This window comes from Oncorhynchus masou, chromosome 33 (genome assembly GCF_036934945.1).
Source record: "Oncorhynchus masou masou isolate Uvic2021 chromosome 33, UVic_Omas_1.1, whole genome shotgun sequence".
Lineage (NCBI taxonomy): Eukaryota > Metazoa > Chordata > Actinopteri > Salmoniformes > Salmonidae > Oncorhynchus > Oncorhynchus masou.
The window spans coordinates 784,387-802,347 of NC_088244.1; the positions used below are offsets into that span (position 1 = coordinate 784,387).

The 17,961-nt window shown below is 41.0% G+C and overlaps 1 pseudogene; it reads right to left on the bottom strand.

Annotated features, from left to right (window-relative positions):
- Positions 1-17,961, bottom strand: part of LOC135527669 (plasma membrane calcium-transporting ATPase 3-like) — a 151,624-nt pseudogene that overhangs the window by 69,281 nt on the left and 64,382 nt on the right.

Here is a 17,961-nt window from a genome sequence, read left to right on the forward strand (position 1 = left end):
ATTATAAGGTGTTGTGATGTCATTATGGGGTGTTGTGATGTCATTATGGGGTGTTGTGATGTCATTATGGGGTATTGTGATGTCATTATGGGGTGTTGTGATGTCATTATGGAGTATTGTGATGCCATTATAAGGTGTTGTGATGTCATTATGGGGTGTTGTGACGTCATCATGGGGTGTGGTGATGTTATTATGGGGTATTGTGATGTGATTATGGAGTATTGTGATGTCATTATGGAGTATTGTGATGTCATTATGGAGTATTGTGATGCCATTATAAGGTGTTGTGATGTCATTATGTGGTGTTGTGATGTCATTATGGGTATTGTGATGTCATTATGGGGTGTTGTGATGTCATTATGGGGTGCTGTGATGTCATTATGGGGTATTGTGATGTCATCATGGTGTGCTGTGATGTCATTATGGAGTATTGTGATGTCATTATGGAGTATTGTGATGTCATTATGGGGTGTTGTGATGTCATTATGGAGTATTGGGATGTCATTATGGAGTATTGTGATGTCATTACGTGGTGTTGTGATGTCATTATGGAGTATTGTGATGTCATTATGGAGTATTGTGATGTCATTATGGGGTGTTGTGATGTCATTATGGAGTATTGTGATGTCATTATTGGGTATTGTGATATCATTATGGGGTGTTGTGGTGTTATTATGGGGTATTGTGATGTTATTATGGAGTATTGTGATGGCATTATGGAGTATTGTGATGTCATTATGGAGTATTGTGATGTCATTATGGAGTAGTGTGATGTCATTATGGAGTATTGTGATGTCATTATGGGGTGTTGTTATGTCATTATGGGGTATTGTGATGTCATTATGGGGTGTTGTGGTGTTATTATGGGGTATTGTGATGTCATTATGGGGTGTTGTGTGTTGACTGATGAGGAATTATTTTTATTCAATCCATTGTAGAATAAGGCTGTAATGTAACAAATTGTGGAAAAAGTCAAAGAGGTCTGAATACTTTCCGAAGGCGCCCAACAGTAAGAGGATGTAATATCATACCGTATCATATAATAACATGTAATATCATACCTTATCATATAATAATATGTAATATCATACCTTATCATATAATAACATTTACTATCATACCTTGTCATATAATAATATGTAATCTAACCTTGTATAGTTGTTATCTTAAAATATAATAATATGTCATCTAACCTTGTATAGTTGTTATCTTATAATATAATATTATGTAATAACTAACCTTATATAGTTTTTAAATGTAATATAATAACCTAATAACTGATGTAATAACTGACCCTGTTGTAGTTGTTACCTTGTAATATAATAAACTAACTGATGTAATAACTGACCCTGTTGTAGTTTTTAAATGTAATATAATAACCTAATAACTGATGTAATAACTGACCCTGTTGTAGTTGTTACCTTGTAATATAATAACCTAATAACTGATGTAATAACTGACCCTGTTGTAGTTGTTACCTTGTAATATAATAACCTAATAACTGATGCAATAACTGACCCTGTTGTAGTTGTTACCTTGTAATATAATAACCTAATAACTGATGTAATAACTGACCCTGTTGTAGTTGTTACCTTGTAATATAATAACCTAATAACTGATGTAATAACTGACCCTGTTGTAGTTGTTACCTTGTAATATCATAACCTAATAACTGATGCAATAACTGACCCTGTTGTAGTTGTTACCTTGTAATATAATAACCTAATAACTGATGTAATAACTGACCCTGTTGTAGTTGTTACCTTGTAATATAATAACCTAATAACTGATGTAATAACTGACCCTGTTGTAGTTGTTACCTTGTAATATAATAACCTAATAACTGATGCAATAACTGACCCTGTTGTAGTTGTTACCTTGTAATATAATAACCTAATAACTGATGTAATAACTGACCCTGTTGTAGTTGTTACCTTGTAATATAATAACCTAATAACTGATGCAATAACTGACCCTGTTGTAGTTGTTACCTTGTAATATAATAACCCAATAACTGATGTAATAACTGACCCTGTTGTAGTTGTTACCTTGTAATATAATAACCTAATAACTGATGCAATAACTGACCCTGTTGTAGTTGTTACCTTGTAATATAATAACCTAATAACTGATGCAATAACTGACCCTGTTGTAGTTGTTACCTTGTAATATAATAACCTAATAACTGATGTAATAACTGACCCTGTTGTAGTTGTTACCTTGTAATATAATAACCTAATAACTGATGTAATAACTGACCCTGTTGTAGTTGTTACCTTGTAATATAATAACCTAATAACTGATGTAATAACTGACCCTGTTGTAGTTGTGACCTTGTAATAAAATAACCTAATAACTGATGTAATAACTGACCCTGTTGTAGTTGTTACCTTGTAATATAATAACCTAATAACTGATGTAATAACTGACCCTGTTGTAGTTGTTACCTTGTAATATAATAACCTAATAACTGATGTAATAACTGACCCTGTTGTAGTTGTTACCTTGTAATATAATAACCTAATAACTGATGTAATAACTGACCTTGTATAGTTGTATAGAATTGAAATAGGTCCTGCATACTGATGAATGTGTTTGTTTTTCATGACCCTGTTTTCTTTCTGCTTCCATTTTTGATTTATATTGATGTGTGTATTTTCTGTAAATCAGAGCTCACCTGTAAAAGAGACCTTGGTCTCAGTATGAATACCTGGTAAAATAACCGGTATACAATAATAATGTTAGGTGCATTTAAACGAACCTTGAACAGCTGTTCCTCAGGGACCCGATCTCGGACAGCGCTGTAGTCTTGCTGTAGGTCCAGAACGAAGCCCAGCAGGCCACACTCTGTCTTGTTCCCCACCTGCTTAGCTAGACCCCCCTCCTGGTCTGCAGGCTGGGGGGGGGGGGGGGGGTAAACATGTTTTATTAGTATTGACCAACAAATACTGTCTGTCTCTCAGTCTCAGTGTTGGTGTCAGTCTCTTGTCTATTTCTCTGTCCCTCAGTGTTGGTGTCAGTCTCTTGTTTTTTTCTCTGTCTCTCAGTCTCAGTGTTGGTGTCAGTCTCTTGTCTTTTTCTCTGTCCCTCAGTGTTGGTGTCAGTCTCTTGTTTTTTTCTCTGTCTCTCAGTCTCAGTGTTGGTGTCATTCTCTTGTCTATTTCTCCATCTCTCAGTCTCAGTGTTGGTGTCAGTCTCTTGTCTATTTCTCTGTCTCTCAGTCTCAGTGTTGGTGTCAGTCTCTTGTCTATTTCTCTGTCTCTCAGTGTTGGTGTCAGTCTCTTGTCTTTTTCCCTGTCTCTGTCACTCAGTCTCAGTGTTGGTGTCAGTCTCTTGTCTATTTCTCAGTCTCAGTGTTGGTGTCAGTCTCTTGTCTATTTCTCTGTCTCTCAGTGTTGGTGTCAGTCTCTTGTCTATTTCTCTGTCTCTCAGTCTCAGTGTTGGTGTCAGTCTCTTGTCTATTTCTCTGTCTCTCAGTGTTGGTGTCAGTCTCTTGTCTATTTCTCTGTCTCTCAGTGTTGGTGTCAGTCTCTTGTCTATTTCTCTGTCTCTCAGTGTTGGTGTCAGTCTCTTGTCTATTTCTCCGTCTCTCAGTCTCAGTGTTGGTGTCAGTCTCTTGTCTATTTCTCTGTCTCTCAGTCTCAGTGTTGGTTTCCGTCTCTTGTCTATTTCTCCATCTCTCAGTGTTGGTGTCAGTCTCTTGTCTATTTTTCTGTCTCTCAGTCTCAGTGTTGGTGTCAGTCTCTTGTCTATTTCTCTATCTGTCAGTCTCAGTGTTGGTCTCAGTCTCTTGTCTATTTCTCTGTCTCTCAGTGTTGGTGTCAGTCTCTTGTCTATTTCTCTGTCTCTCAGTCTCAGTGTTGGTGTCAGTCTCTTGTCTATTTCTCTATCTGTCAGTCTCAGTGTTGGTCTCAGTCTCTTGTCTATTTCTCCATCACTCAGTATTGGTGTCAGTCTGTCCCTATCTCCTCCCTTCCACCCCCCGTCCCTCTCTGCACCATGATCTTGGATGTGTAGGCGCTGTTGATAGCGATGGCGTTGACCAGTAGTTCTAGAGTCTTGGGGTTGACCTGTTTTGGTTCCGGAACTGACCGGTGGTGCTGGTCACCTACAAACACACAAGACACACTTTACTACTGGGACACTGTGTGTGCATGTGTGTGTGTGTGCGTGTGCGTGTGCGTGTGTGTGTGTGTGCGTGTGCGTGTGCGTGTGTGCGTGTGTGCGCGCGTGTGCGTGTGTGCGTGTGCGTGTGCGTGCGTGTGCGTGTGCGTGTGTGTGTGTGTGTGTGTATGTTACCTAGGAAGGTCTGTACGACAGTCATGCGGTTGGTGGTCAGAGTGCCGGTCTTGTCGGAGCAGATGGCCGTAGCGTTCCCCATCGTCTCACACGCATCCAGGTGGCGAACCAGGTTATTATCCTTCATCATTTTCTACAGGAGGAGAGAGGAACACCTGCCGACTAGGGTTAGCTAAAATGGCAAAACTACCAGTTGGGTAAAAGCTCTGAGCAATGCAACGGACCAAACACCTTAAAAATGTTAAATGTTTTTTTAAGTACAATTGTAACATCTAAAGGTTAGACAGATCAATCTAAGTAAAATCATTTTTAAAAACAGAACCAGGTTTTAAAAAACAAATGGAAGTATAAAGGTAGTTTTGTTCCTACCCCAAAAAGCGGTTAAATACGTGTAAAACTGAAAGTGTTTCATGAGTTTTCTTATAGCTCCTAGATATATTACAAACACTTCAGAACCTTGTTTCTTGTGATTTAGTTTCACACGTAAAGGGGTCCTACAAGTCTAAATCAAATAGCTAAATAATTCATAGTATGACCATCTTCAAAACAATCCCATACGTCACGTTAGACCCACCTCTCAACGTCACTTTAGAACCCCCCCCCCCCCTCAACGTCACCTTAGACCCCCCCCTCTCAACGTCACCTTAGACCCCCCCCTCTCACCGTCACCTTAGACCCCCCCCTCTCAACGTCACCTTAGACCCCCCCCTCTCAACGTCACCTTAGACCCCCCTCTCAACGCCACCTTAGACCCCCACCTCTCAACGTCACCTTAACCCCCCTCTCAACGTCACCTTAACCCCCACCTCTCAACGTCACTTTAGACCCCCCTCTCAACGTCACCTTAACCCCCACCTCTCAACGTCACCTTAGACCCCCCCTTCAACATCACCTTAGACCCCCCACTCCCCAACAGCCACAAAATGCATGGCCACAAAATGGTTGCTCACAGAAATAAACGAACTGCATCGACACCACACAGCCTATACACCATGTGTCAAACTCATTCCAACGAGGGCCGAGTGTATGACGGTTTTTTGCTCCTCCCGTGTACTTGATTGATTAAGGTCACTTATTCATGTATTGTATTATTGGTTGTCTGATGTCTGGGTGCATATTATTGGTTGTCTGATGTCTGGGTGCATATTATTGGTTGTCTGATGTCTGGGTGCATATTATTGGTTGTCTGATGTCTGGGTGCATATTATTGGTTGTCTGATGTCTGAGTACATATTATTGGTTGTCTGATGTCTGGGTGCATATTATTGGTTGTCTGATGTCTGAGTACATATTATTGGTTGTCTGATGTCTGGGTGCATATTATTGGTTGTCTGATGTCTGGGTGCATATTATTGGTTGTCTGATGTCTGGGTGCATATTATTGGTTGTCTGATGTCTGGGTGCATATTATTGGTTGTCTGATGTCTGGGTGCATATTATTGGTTGTCTGATGTCTGAGTACATATTATTGGTTGTCTGATGTCTGGGTGCATATTATTGGTTGTCTGATGTCTGGGTACATATTATTGGTTGTCTGATGTCTGGGTGCATATTATTGGTTGTCTGATGTCTGGGTACATATTATTGGTTGTCTGATGTCTGAGTACATATTATTGGTTGTCTAATATCTAAATATCCAGATTTAGCCCACTGCAGTTAAATAAACACTCTGTGTGATCCTGATTTAGCCCACTGCAGTAAAGGGTTAACTGGAATCCCACGGTAGATTGGGTATCACCATAAGCCTCATCTAAAAAAAGTTTGTTATTGTTTCCCTTATCACCCTTACTAAGAGAGGACATGAAGGAAAAGTATGTTTAGGCTGTACAGCGTTGTTGCTGTTGGTTTATTCCTGTGAGCAACCATTTTGTGGCCATGCTGTCTTGAAGAAATTTTTGGGGTCGATGGTTGATACGTGTTGAGTTTGACCGTCAGTGAGTTTATTCATGTGATGTTCATTATGTCCAGGACGTTTATTGGCAGCGCCCTCCAATAAGGTGACTGTCATTTGTATTTCTAAAATATCCATTTTGTTATACAGTGCATTCAGAAATTATTGAGACCCCCTGACTTTTTACACATTTTGTTACGTTATTCTAAAATTAATTACAGTGTTTTTTTCCTTCAATCTACACACAATACCCCAAAATGACAAAGCAAAAACAGGTTTTTAGAAATTTTAGCAAAGTTATTAGAAATAAAAAGCTGAAATGTCCTTTTTTCCATAAGTATTCAGACCCTTTACTCGGGACCTTGTTCAGCACCTTTGTCAGCAATTACAGTCTTGAGTCTTCTTGGGTATGACGCCACAAACTTGGCAAATCTGTATTTGGGGAGATTCTCCCATTCTTCTATGCAGATCCTCTCAAGCTCTGTCAGGTTGGATGGGGAGCATCACTGCACAGCTATCTCCAGAGACGTTCGATTGGGATCAAGTCCGGGCTCTGGCTGGACACTCAAGGACATTCAATAGACTTGCCCCGAAGCAACTCCTGCGTTTTCTTGGATGTATGTTTAGGGTTGTTGTCCTGTTGGAAGGCGAACCTTCTCCCCAGTCTGAGGTCCTGAGTGGTCTGGAGCAGATTTTCATCAAGGATCTTGCAAATATCTTGCAAATATCATACGTACATATACGTACATATACACACATACAGTTGAAGTCGGAAGTTTACATACACCTCAGCCAAATATATATATATATTTCAACTCAGTTTTTCACAATTCCTGACATTTAATCCTAGTAAAAATGCCCTGTCTTAGGTCAGTTAGGATCACCACTTTATTTTAAGAATGTGAAATGTCAGTATAATCGCAGTGAGAATGATTTATTTCAGATTTTATTTCTTTCATCACATCCAGAGTGTGTCAGAATTCACTCAATTAGTATTCGGTAGCATTGCCTTTAAATTGTTTAACTTGGGTCAAATGTTCCGGGTAGCCTTCCACAAGCTTCCCACAATAAGATGGGTGAATTTTGGCCCATTCCTCTTGACAGAGCTGGTGTAACTGAGTCAGGTTTGTATGTCTCCTTGCTCACACATTCTGCCCACAAATGTTCTATAGGATTTAGGTCTTTGTGATGGCCACTCCAATACCTTGACTTGGATGTCCTTAAGCCATTTTGCCACAACTTTGGAAGTATGCTTGGGGTCATTGTCCATTTGGAAGACCCATTTGCAACCAAGCTTTAACTTCCTGTCTTGAGATGTTGCTTCAATATATCCAGATAATTTTCCTTCTCATGATGACATTTATTTTGTGAAGTGCACCAGTCCCTTCTGCAGCAAAGCACCCCCACAACTTGATGCTGCCACCCCTGTGCTTCACAGTTGTAATGGTGTTCTTCGGCTTGCAAGCCACCCCCTTTTTCCTCCAACCATAACGATGGTCATTATGGCCAAACAGTTCTATTTCTGTTTCATCAGACCAGAGGACATTTCTCCAAAAAGTACAATCCTTGTCCCCATGTGCAGTTGCAAACTGTAGTCTGGCTTTTTTATGGCAGTTTTGGAGCAGTGGCTTCTTCCTTGCTGAGCGGCCTTTCAGGTTATGTCGATATAGGACTCATTTTACTATGGATACTCCAGCATCTTCACAAGGTCCTTAGCTGTTGTTCTGGGATTGATTTGCACATTTCGCACCAAAATACATTCATCTCAAGGAGACAGAACGCGTCTCCTTCCTGAGCGGTATGACGGCTGCGTGGTCCCATGGTGTTTATACTTGCGTACTATTGTTTGGACAGATCAACGTGGTACCTTCAGGTATTTGGAAATTGCTCCCAAGGATGAACCAGACTTGTGGAGGTCTACAATTATTTTCCTGAGGTCTTGGCTGATTTATTTGGATTTTCCCATGATGTCAAGCAAAGAGACACTTGAGTATGAAGGTAGGCCTTGAAATACATCCACAGGTACACCTCAAATTGACTCTTAGCCTATCAGAAGCTTCTAAAGCAATGGAATTTTCCATGCTGTTTAAAGGCACAGTCAACTTAGTGTATGTAAACTTCTGACCCACTGGAATTGTGATACAGTGAAATAATCTGTCTGTAAACAATTGTTGGGAAAAAAAAATTGTGTCATGCACAAAGTAGATGTCCTAACCGACTTGCCAAAACCATAGTTTGTTAACAAGACATTTGTTGAGTGGTTGAAAAACAAGTTTTAATGACTCCAACCTAAGTGTATGTAAACTTTGCTTCTACTTCCAGCTTCTACGTACTATTTACATTTTATGGACACAGACTATTTTACAATAGTTACATTTTGTTTTTACTCCTGTCCTTCCTCAACCTCTCTCATCTATTACTGATGTCCTTCCTCTACCCTCAACCATCTATTACTGCTGTCCTTCCTCTACCCTCAACCTCTCCCATCTTTTACTGATGTCCTTCCTCTACCCTCAACCATCTATTACTGCTGTCCTTCCTCTACCCTCAACCTCTCCCATCTATTACTGATGTCCTTCCTCTACCCTCAACCATCTATTACTGATGTCCTTCCTCTACCCCCAACCTCTCCCATCTATTACTGATGTCCTTCCTTTACCCTCAACCTCTATTACTGATGTCCTTCCTCTACCCTCAACCTCTCCCATCTATTACTGATGTCCTTCCTCTACCCTCAACCATCTATTACTGATGTCCTTCCTCTACCCTCAACCATTTATTACTGATGTCCTTCCTCTACCCTCAACCATCTATTACTGATGTCCTTCCTCTACCCTCAACCATCTATTACTGATGTCCTTCCTCTACCCTCAACCATCTATTACTGATGTCCTTCCTCTACCCTCAACCATCTATTACTGATGTCCTTCCTCTACCCTCAACCATCTATTACTGATGTCCTTCCTCTACCCTCAACCTCTCCCATCTATTACTGATGTCCTTCCTCTACCCTCAACCATCTATTACTATTATTATTATTGCTTTTATTTTTTATTTTCTATATCTTTTAAACTGGGCTCTTTCACAAAAGTTCTTAACCCATAGACGTTTTATGGACATTATTATTACATTAGTTATCCCTTTGTTATTTGTTATTATTAGTCCCAACCTTCAGCTCCATTCAACCCCTCCCATCTATCTCTGAACACCATCCAGTCCCAACCTTCAGCTCCATTCAACCCCTCCCATCTATCTCTGAACACCATCCAGTCCCAACCTTCAGCTCCATTCAACCCCTCCCATCTATCTCTGAACACCACCCAGTCCCAACCTTCAGCTCCATTCAACCCCTCCCATCTATCTCTGAACACCATCCAATCCCAACCTTCAGCTCCATTCAACCCCTCCCATCTATCTCTGAACACCATCCAGTCCCATCCTTCAGCTCCATTCAACCCCTGCCATCTATCTCTGAACACCACCCAGTCCCATCCTTCAGCTCCACTCAACCCCTCTCATCTATCTCTCAACACCATCCAGTCCCATCCTTCAGCTCCATTCAACCCCTCCCATATATCTCTACACCATCCAGTCCCAACCTTCAGCTCCATTCAACCCCTCCCATCTATCTCTACACCATCCAGTCTCAACCTTCAGCTCCATACAACCCCTCCCATCTATCTCTACACCATCCAGTCCCAACCTTCAGCTCCACTCAACCCCTCCCATCTATCTCTCAACACCATCTATATTGAATTTCTATTTGTCATATATTTTTCAACTGTGCTGTGATGTTTCACAAAAGTTCTGAACCTTTCTATTCTCATTGTTTCCACAGATTGTAAATAAACATTGCTAAAAGTATTATTAAATTATTGATCGATTCACTCTGATTTTTCAAATCACCCAGTTGTGCTATCTGCATGGTTAGCTTCAGGTAAATGTTGCAATTCTTCAGCCATTCCTGAACCTCCGACCAAAAACAAGCTACATATGGACACTATGAAAATAAATGATCTAATGAATCTGCCTCCTCGCAGCAAAATCTGCAGGGCTGGGAAGATTGTATCCCCACATATAAATAACATTATATTGGTTGCAAGAATTGTGTGTGATAATTTGAAAGTAGTATACTTTTTTACTTATCACAATTCTATTCAACCAATTTTGGTCTTTAATGCAGGGCCGACAGACAAGTACCTTACTTTTTTCCCCTTTCCCTCTTCCATTTTTGCGGCAATGCTACAATTAGTTGGTTGTAATTTTGGGTACAGCAGACAGGGTAGCCTAGTGGTTAGAGCTTTGGACTAGTAACCGGAAGGCTGCAAGTTCAAACCCCCGAGCTGACAAGGTACAAATCTGTTGTTCTGCCCCTGAACAGGCAGTTAACCCACTGTTCCTAGGCCGTCATTGAAAATAAGAGTTTGTTCTTAACTGACTTGCCTAGTTAAGTAAAGGTAAAATAAAATTTCTTTAGGTGCCTTTTGGCAAACTCCAATCGGGCTGTCATGTGCCTTTTACTGAGGAGCTGCTTCCGTCTGACCTATCAACAAAGTAAAGGGTCTGAATACTTAAATACTTAAATGTGATATTTCAGTTTTTAATTTGTAATAAATTTGCTAAAATGCTAAAATGTCCTGTTATAACCTGTTATTGGTTTGTCATTATAGGGTATTGTGTGTAGATTGATGAGGGAAAGAAAATGTAATTTAATCATTTTTAGAATAAGGCTGTAACGTAACAAAATGTGGATAAGGGCAAGGGTTCTGAATACTTTCCGAATGCACAGTAAATATAGTAATGCTACAGTATTTAGGCAATATTATTCTAGAGTATTTTTTTCATGTGGGTTACCTGTAAATGTTCAGCATGTTTGAACTAAGACCACAGTGGAAATACATTGAAAGCTGCAATATAACTTTTTGGGTGTTCCGACCAAATGTACATAGATCTGTCATTCTCATTGAAAGCAAGTCTAAGAAGCGGTAGATCTGTTCTCTGTGCTCTATTTCTATGCTTCCCATGCTTAAGTTTAGTTTTTGCATCTTTTACTTTTGGTTTTGTACAAACGGTGTGAAACAGATGAAAATACTGGTAATTGTTTTGTTTTTTTAAAGACATTTCACGGTGGTTGAGGTGGTACAATGATTCTCAACACTCTGAGGGATTTTGTTTTGTATATTATATTATTTTTGGATATAGAAAATATACTTCACAGCGGTTTAGATGGCACTATACTTGCTTGTTTTGTCACAAAACTGAAATTAGGCAAACTATTAGATTTTTAGCAACCATGAAATCGAGGAGAGATTTCTGCATAGTAACATCTTTAAAACTGTTTTGTGTTAATCTCAACAAATTTCTAAATGAATTGCATTCACATTTATGGTTGTATTGTGTTTTTAAATACTCAAATAAAATGAATCAATCAAGGTATACTACCGTGTGGGGTAGAATATTCTACAGTACACTACAGAACTCTATATGAAGCACAACGCGATCAAGGGGGCATCGAGGGGGCATCGAGGGGGCATCGAGGGGGCATCGTGGGGACATCGAGGGGGCATCGAGGGGGCATCGAGGGGACATCGAGGGGACATCGAGGGGACATCGAGGGGGCATCGAGGGGGCATCGAGGGGACACCCCAAAGACAGCACATTCAAATAAAAACAGCATCGAAAAATCTAGCAGTAAAGCAGCCCAATCGATCAAAATCATTCTAACGTGAGCACTGTATCGAGGGATACTGGTGTGTAGTATTCGACAATATACAACAACATTATATAGTACATTGCTTTCAGATAGTATTGTTATTCCACATTACAACCTGAATTTAAAATGGACGCCACATTTTGTTGGGTTACAGCATGAATTCAAAATGGATTCAATTATTTGTTTTGTGTCACTAACCTACACAGAATACCCCATAATGATAAAGTGGAATTATGTTTTTCAATTTTCTTTACTAATGAATAAAAAAATCAAACGCTGAAATGTATTGAGTCAATAAGTATTCAACCCCTTTGTGTCCTAAATAAGTTCCAGAGTACAAATGTGTGTAACAAGTCACATAACTAACTTTGACTCTAATAGTTTAATTACTTTCTCATCTCTGTACCCCACACATACAATTATCTGTAAAGTCCCTCAGTCAATCAGTGAATTTAAAACACAGACCAGGGAGGTTTTCCAATGCCTCGAAAAGGATGGCACCGATTGGTAGATGGGTGAAAATAAAGTAGCAGACATTGAATATCCCTTTGAGCATGGTGAAGTTATTATTACATTTTGGATGGTGTATCAATACACCCAGTCACTACAAAGATACAGGCGTCCTTCCTAACTCAGTGTATCAATACACCCAGTCACTACAAAGATACAGGCGTCCTTCCTAACTCAGTGTATCAATACACCCAGTCACTACAAAGATACAGGTGTCCTTCCTAACTCAGTGTATCAATACACCCAGTCACTACAAAGATACAGGTGTCCTTCCTAACTCAGTGTATCAATACACCCAGTCACTACAAAGATACAGGTGTCCTTCCTAACTCAGTGTATCAATACACCCAGTCACTACAAAGATACAGGTGTCCTTCCTAACTCAGTGTATCAATACACCCAGTCACTACAAAGATACAGGTGTCCTTCCTAACTCAGTGTATCAATACACCCAGTCACTACAAAGATACAGGTGTCCTTCCTAACTCAGTGTATCAATACACCCAGTCACTACAAAGATACAGGTGTCCTTCCTAACTCAGTGTATCAATACACCCAGTCACTACAAAGATACAGGTGTCCTTCCTAACTCAGTGTATCAATACACCCAGTCACTACAAAGATACAGGTGTCCTTCCTAACTCAGTGTATCAATACACCCAGTCACTACAAAGATACAGGTGTCCTTCCTAACTCAGTGTATCAATACACCCAGTCACTACAAAGACACAGACGTCCTTCCTGGCTCAGTTGAGAGGAAGGAAACCGCTCAGGGATTTCGCCATGAGGCCAATAGGGACTTTAAAAGTGCTCCCGAGACGCGCAACGGTCTAAGGCACTGCATCTCAGTGATAGAGGAGTCACTACAGGTCCTGGTTTGATTCCAGGCTGTATCACAACCAGCCGTGATTGGTAGTCCCATAGGGCGGCTCACAATTGGCCCAGTGTTCGGGTTTGGCCTGGGTAGGCCGTCATTGTAAATAAGATTTTGTTTTATCTGACTTGCCTATAAAGGTTAAATAAAAATAAAATAAAAAATGGAAAACACAAGGCCAAATCTACACTGGAGTTGCTTACCAAGAAGGCAGTGCATGTTCACGAGTTACAGTTTAGACTTAAATCTGCTTGAAAATCTATGGCAAGACCTAGCAATGATCAACAACTAATTTGACAGAGCTTGAAGAATTTTTTAAAGAATAATGTGCAAATCATGCACCATCCTGGTGTGGAAAGCTCTTAGAAACGTACCCAGAAAGACTCACATCTGTAATCGCTGCCAAAAGTGCTTCTACAAATTACCGACTCAGGGGTGTGAATACTTATGTAAATGAGATATTTCTATATTTCATTTTCAATAGATTTGCAAAAAAGTCTGAAAACATATTTTCACTTCGTCATTATTGGGTATTGTGTGTAGATGGGTGAGAGAAAAAAAATATAAATTGAAATCATTTAGGCTGTAACACAACAAAATATTGGAAGAGGTAAGGGGTATGAATGCTTTCTGAAGGCAGTGGAAGCACTACACCGTCGAGGGATTCTACAGTGTGAAGGACTCTACAGGATGACAGTTAACCTCAGAATTCTACATATAGTACTATAGAAACTGAAGTATGTTGTTGTGTGGGTTTGCCCAATCCCAAATTGCCCCATATGCCCTACATAACTGTGAAGATCTGATTGGACAGCTGTTAGTGATAGTGTCAGTGATTGGCCATTTGGAAGCTCCAACATATTGCTTGCTACCTGCTACTGTTATTCCTACCCTCTCAGATCTCTAACAAACAAGTACACGTTTACCCAAACATACCCATCCTCACGTACCTTGACAGAGTAGGCCAGTGATATGGTGACAGCGAGCGGCAGGCCCTCAGGTACAGCCACCACCAACACAGTCACTCCGATGATGAAGAACTTGACAAAGTACTGGACATAGACTGGAGTACACTCTGCTAGCCACACACGATCTGGAAACATCAACTTATTAAATATTATGTTATTATTACTATATACAGAGCATTCTGAAAGTGTTCAGACCCCTTGAATGTTTCTACATTTTGTTAAATTACAGCCTTATTCTAAAAATTATTAAATATTTGTGTCACATCAATCTACACACAATAACCCATAATGACATCACAATAACCCATAATGACACCACAATAACCCATAATGACATCACAATAACCCATAATGACATCACAATAACCCATAATGACATCACAATAACCCATAATGACAAAGTGAAAACAGGTTTTTAGATCATTAAAAATAAAACCAGAAAGGCGGTGACCAAAAACCCGATGGTAACTCTGACAGAGATCTTCTGTGGAGATGGGAGAACCTTCCAGAATGTCAACCAACTCTGCAGCACTCCACCAATCAGGTCTTTATGGTAGAGTGGCCAGGAGGAAGCCAGTCCTCAGTAAAAGGCACATGACAGTCCGCTTGGTGTTTGCCAAAAGGCACCTAAAGGACTCTGACCATGAGAAACAAGATTCTCTGGTCTGATGAAACCAAGATTGAATTATTTGGCCTGAATGCGAAGCATCACGTCTGGAGGAAACCTGGCACCGTCCCTACGGTGAAGCATGGTGGTGGCAGCATCATGTGTGGAGATGTGTTTCAGCGCAGAGACTGGGAGACTAGTCAGGATCAAGGGAAAGATGAATGGAGCAAAGTACCGAGAGGTCCTTGATGAAAACCTGCTCCAGAGCATTCAGAACCTCAGACTGGGGGCGAAGGTTCACCTACCTGGAAGCCAGTGGAGAGTGCGGAGGAGTGACATGAAAGAACTTAGGAAGGTTGAACACCAGACGGGCTACGGAATTCTGGATAATCTACAGAGTTTTGATGGCACAAGCGGGATGCCAAGCCAACAGCGAGTTGCAGGAGTCCAGAAAGGACTGGTTCCTGTGTGAGGTAGGGTCGTACTCTATGGATGTTCCTCTTCCTGTGTGAGGTAGGGTCGTACTCTACGGATGTTCCTCTTCCTGTGTGAGGTAGGGTCGTACTCTACGGATGTTCCTCTTCCTGTGTGAGGTAGGGTCGTACTCTACGGATGTTCCTCTTCCTGTGTGAGGTAGGGCCGTACTCTACGGATGTTCCTCTTCCTGTGTGAGGTAGGGTCGTACTCTACGGATGTTCCTCTTCCTGTGTGAGGTAGGGTCGTACTCTACAGATGTTCCTCTTCCTGTGTGAGGTAGGGTCGTACTCTACTGATGTTCCTCTTCCTGTGTGAGGTAGGGTCGTACTCTACGGATGTTCCTCTTCCTGTGTGAGGTAGGGTCGTACTCTACAGATGTTGTAGAGCATGAACCTGCAGGAGCGGGTCACTGGCTTGATGTTTGCAGAGAACTACAGGGTGTTGTCCAGGGTCACACGAAGGTCCTTTGCACTCTGGGAGGAGGACAATGTGGAGCTGTCAACTGTGATGGAGAGGTCTTGGAGAGGGCCGGTCTTCCCTGGGAGGAAGAGTTGCTCTGTCTTGTTGACCTTGAGGTGGCTGGCCAACGTCCAAGCTGAGACCTCTGCCAGGCCACCTGGGTGTCAGAAGGTGGAAGGAGAAAAGTAGTTGAGTGTCATCCAAATAGCAGTGGTAGGAGAGACCATGTGAGGATATGACGGAGCTGAGTGACTTGGTCTATAGAGAGTAGAGGAGAGGTCCATCCTTATAGCAGTGATAGAAGAGACCATGTGAGGATATGACGGAGCTGAGTGACTTGGTCTATAGAGAGAAGAGGAGAGGGACTAGAACCGGGAGAGTACATGAGCCCTTGGGAGTGTACATGGTGCAGACAGATGAGAGCAGCCTGCCACGTAGAAGGTGTATAATAATATAATATTATAATGATGACAGAACTACGTGAGTTTTGTATTTTGAATTTCCTGGTTGCATATTTAGATTTGTGGTTGCAACTATGATTAAAGTGTAATTTTATTTTTCAAGCTTGTATCATGAGGAGTGAAAGATTTAACAAAAGTTATAAAACGAAGTAATTTGACATTTGAATACATTCAATAAGCTTTGCAAGCATAATTTATTTTCAGAATTATTACAAGTCCATTTACGTGTATAAATATTCTGATGTTAATCAAAAATACACTTGCAGATTTTGAAGCTGCACACGCTTGGAGTTCTGTCACTATTGTCACGTTACCAAGAGATTCTAAAAAAATGTTTAGAAAGTTTAGTAAGTTTGTAGAAAGAGATTTGCAATTAAAAATGAATTTGATCTGGGGGCAGGAGCTTCAACTCCTGACCAATCATTTCCATCTGTCAAAAACACATTCGCCTAAATATTGGCTGGATTGTTCCATCAATCAAATCTCAGGAAGTAGCTACCCACATGGGCAATAGAGGACGAGGTAAATGGTCTCGTTTCTCTGTGTAAATATTTTTTTTTGTGAAGTCATGACTGTAGTTTTCTTATCATGTGAAATATAATTGTACATTTCAGAGGAACTCCAGACCAGCCATTGACAGCAACTAATGGGCTCCTGAGTGGCGCATCTCAGTAGAAACGGCGTACCTGGTTCGAATCCAGGCTGCACCACATTGGGAGTCCCCATAGGGTGGTGCACAATTGGCCCAGGTTTGGCTGGGGTAGGCCTATGTTATGTAACTGATGTGAAATGGCTAGCTAGTTAGCGGGGTGCGCGCAAATAGCATTTCAATCGGTGACATCACTCTCTGAGACCTGGAAGTAGTTGTCCCCCTTGCTCTGCAAGGGGCGAGATGGGTAACGATGCTTCGTCAGTTGTCGATGTGTACAGAGCGGGTCCGTAGTTCGAGGAGAGGGACGGAAGCAATACTGTTACATCTACACTACCTTTCAAAAGTTTGGGGCCACTTAGAAATGTCCTGGTTTCCATGAAAACATGCAAAATGAATAAGAAATATCGTCTTGAAAAATAATGATTTTTAATTGAAATAATACTTGTGTCCTTCAAACTTTGCTTTCGTCAAAGAATCCTCCATTCTAGTTGTCAATTTGTTGAGCTAATCTGAAGAGATTTCACCCCATGCTTCCTGAGGCACCTGCCACAAGTTGGATTGGCTTGATGGGCACTTCTTATGTACCATACGGTCAAGCTGCTCCCATAACAGCTCAATAGGGTTGAGATCCGGTGACTGTGCTGGCCACTCCATTATAGACAGAATACAAGCTGACTGCTTCTTCCCTAAATAGTTATTGCATAGTTTGGATCTGTGCTTTGGGTCATTGTCCTGTTGTAGGAGGAAATTGGCTCCAATTAAGTGCCGTCCACAGGGTATGACATGGCGTTGCAAAATGGAGGGATAGCCTTCCTTCTTCAAGATCCCTTTTACCCTGTACAAATCTCACACTTTGCGTCAAGCACTCCTCCAGCATCTTTTCATTTTTTCTGCATCTCACAAATGTTTTTCTTTGTGATCCGAACACCTCAAACTTAGATTTGTTTGTCCATGACACTTTTTTCCAATCTTCCTTTGAGGTGTTATTTTGCCAATCTTTTATTTGTATTGGCCAGTCTGGGTACTATTTAATGAAGCTGCCAGTTCAGG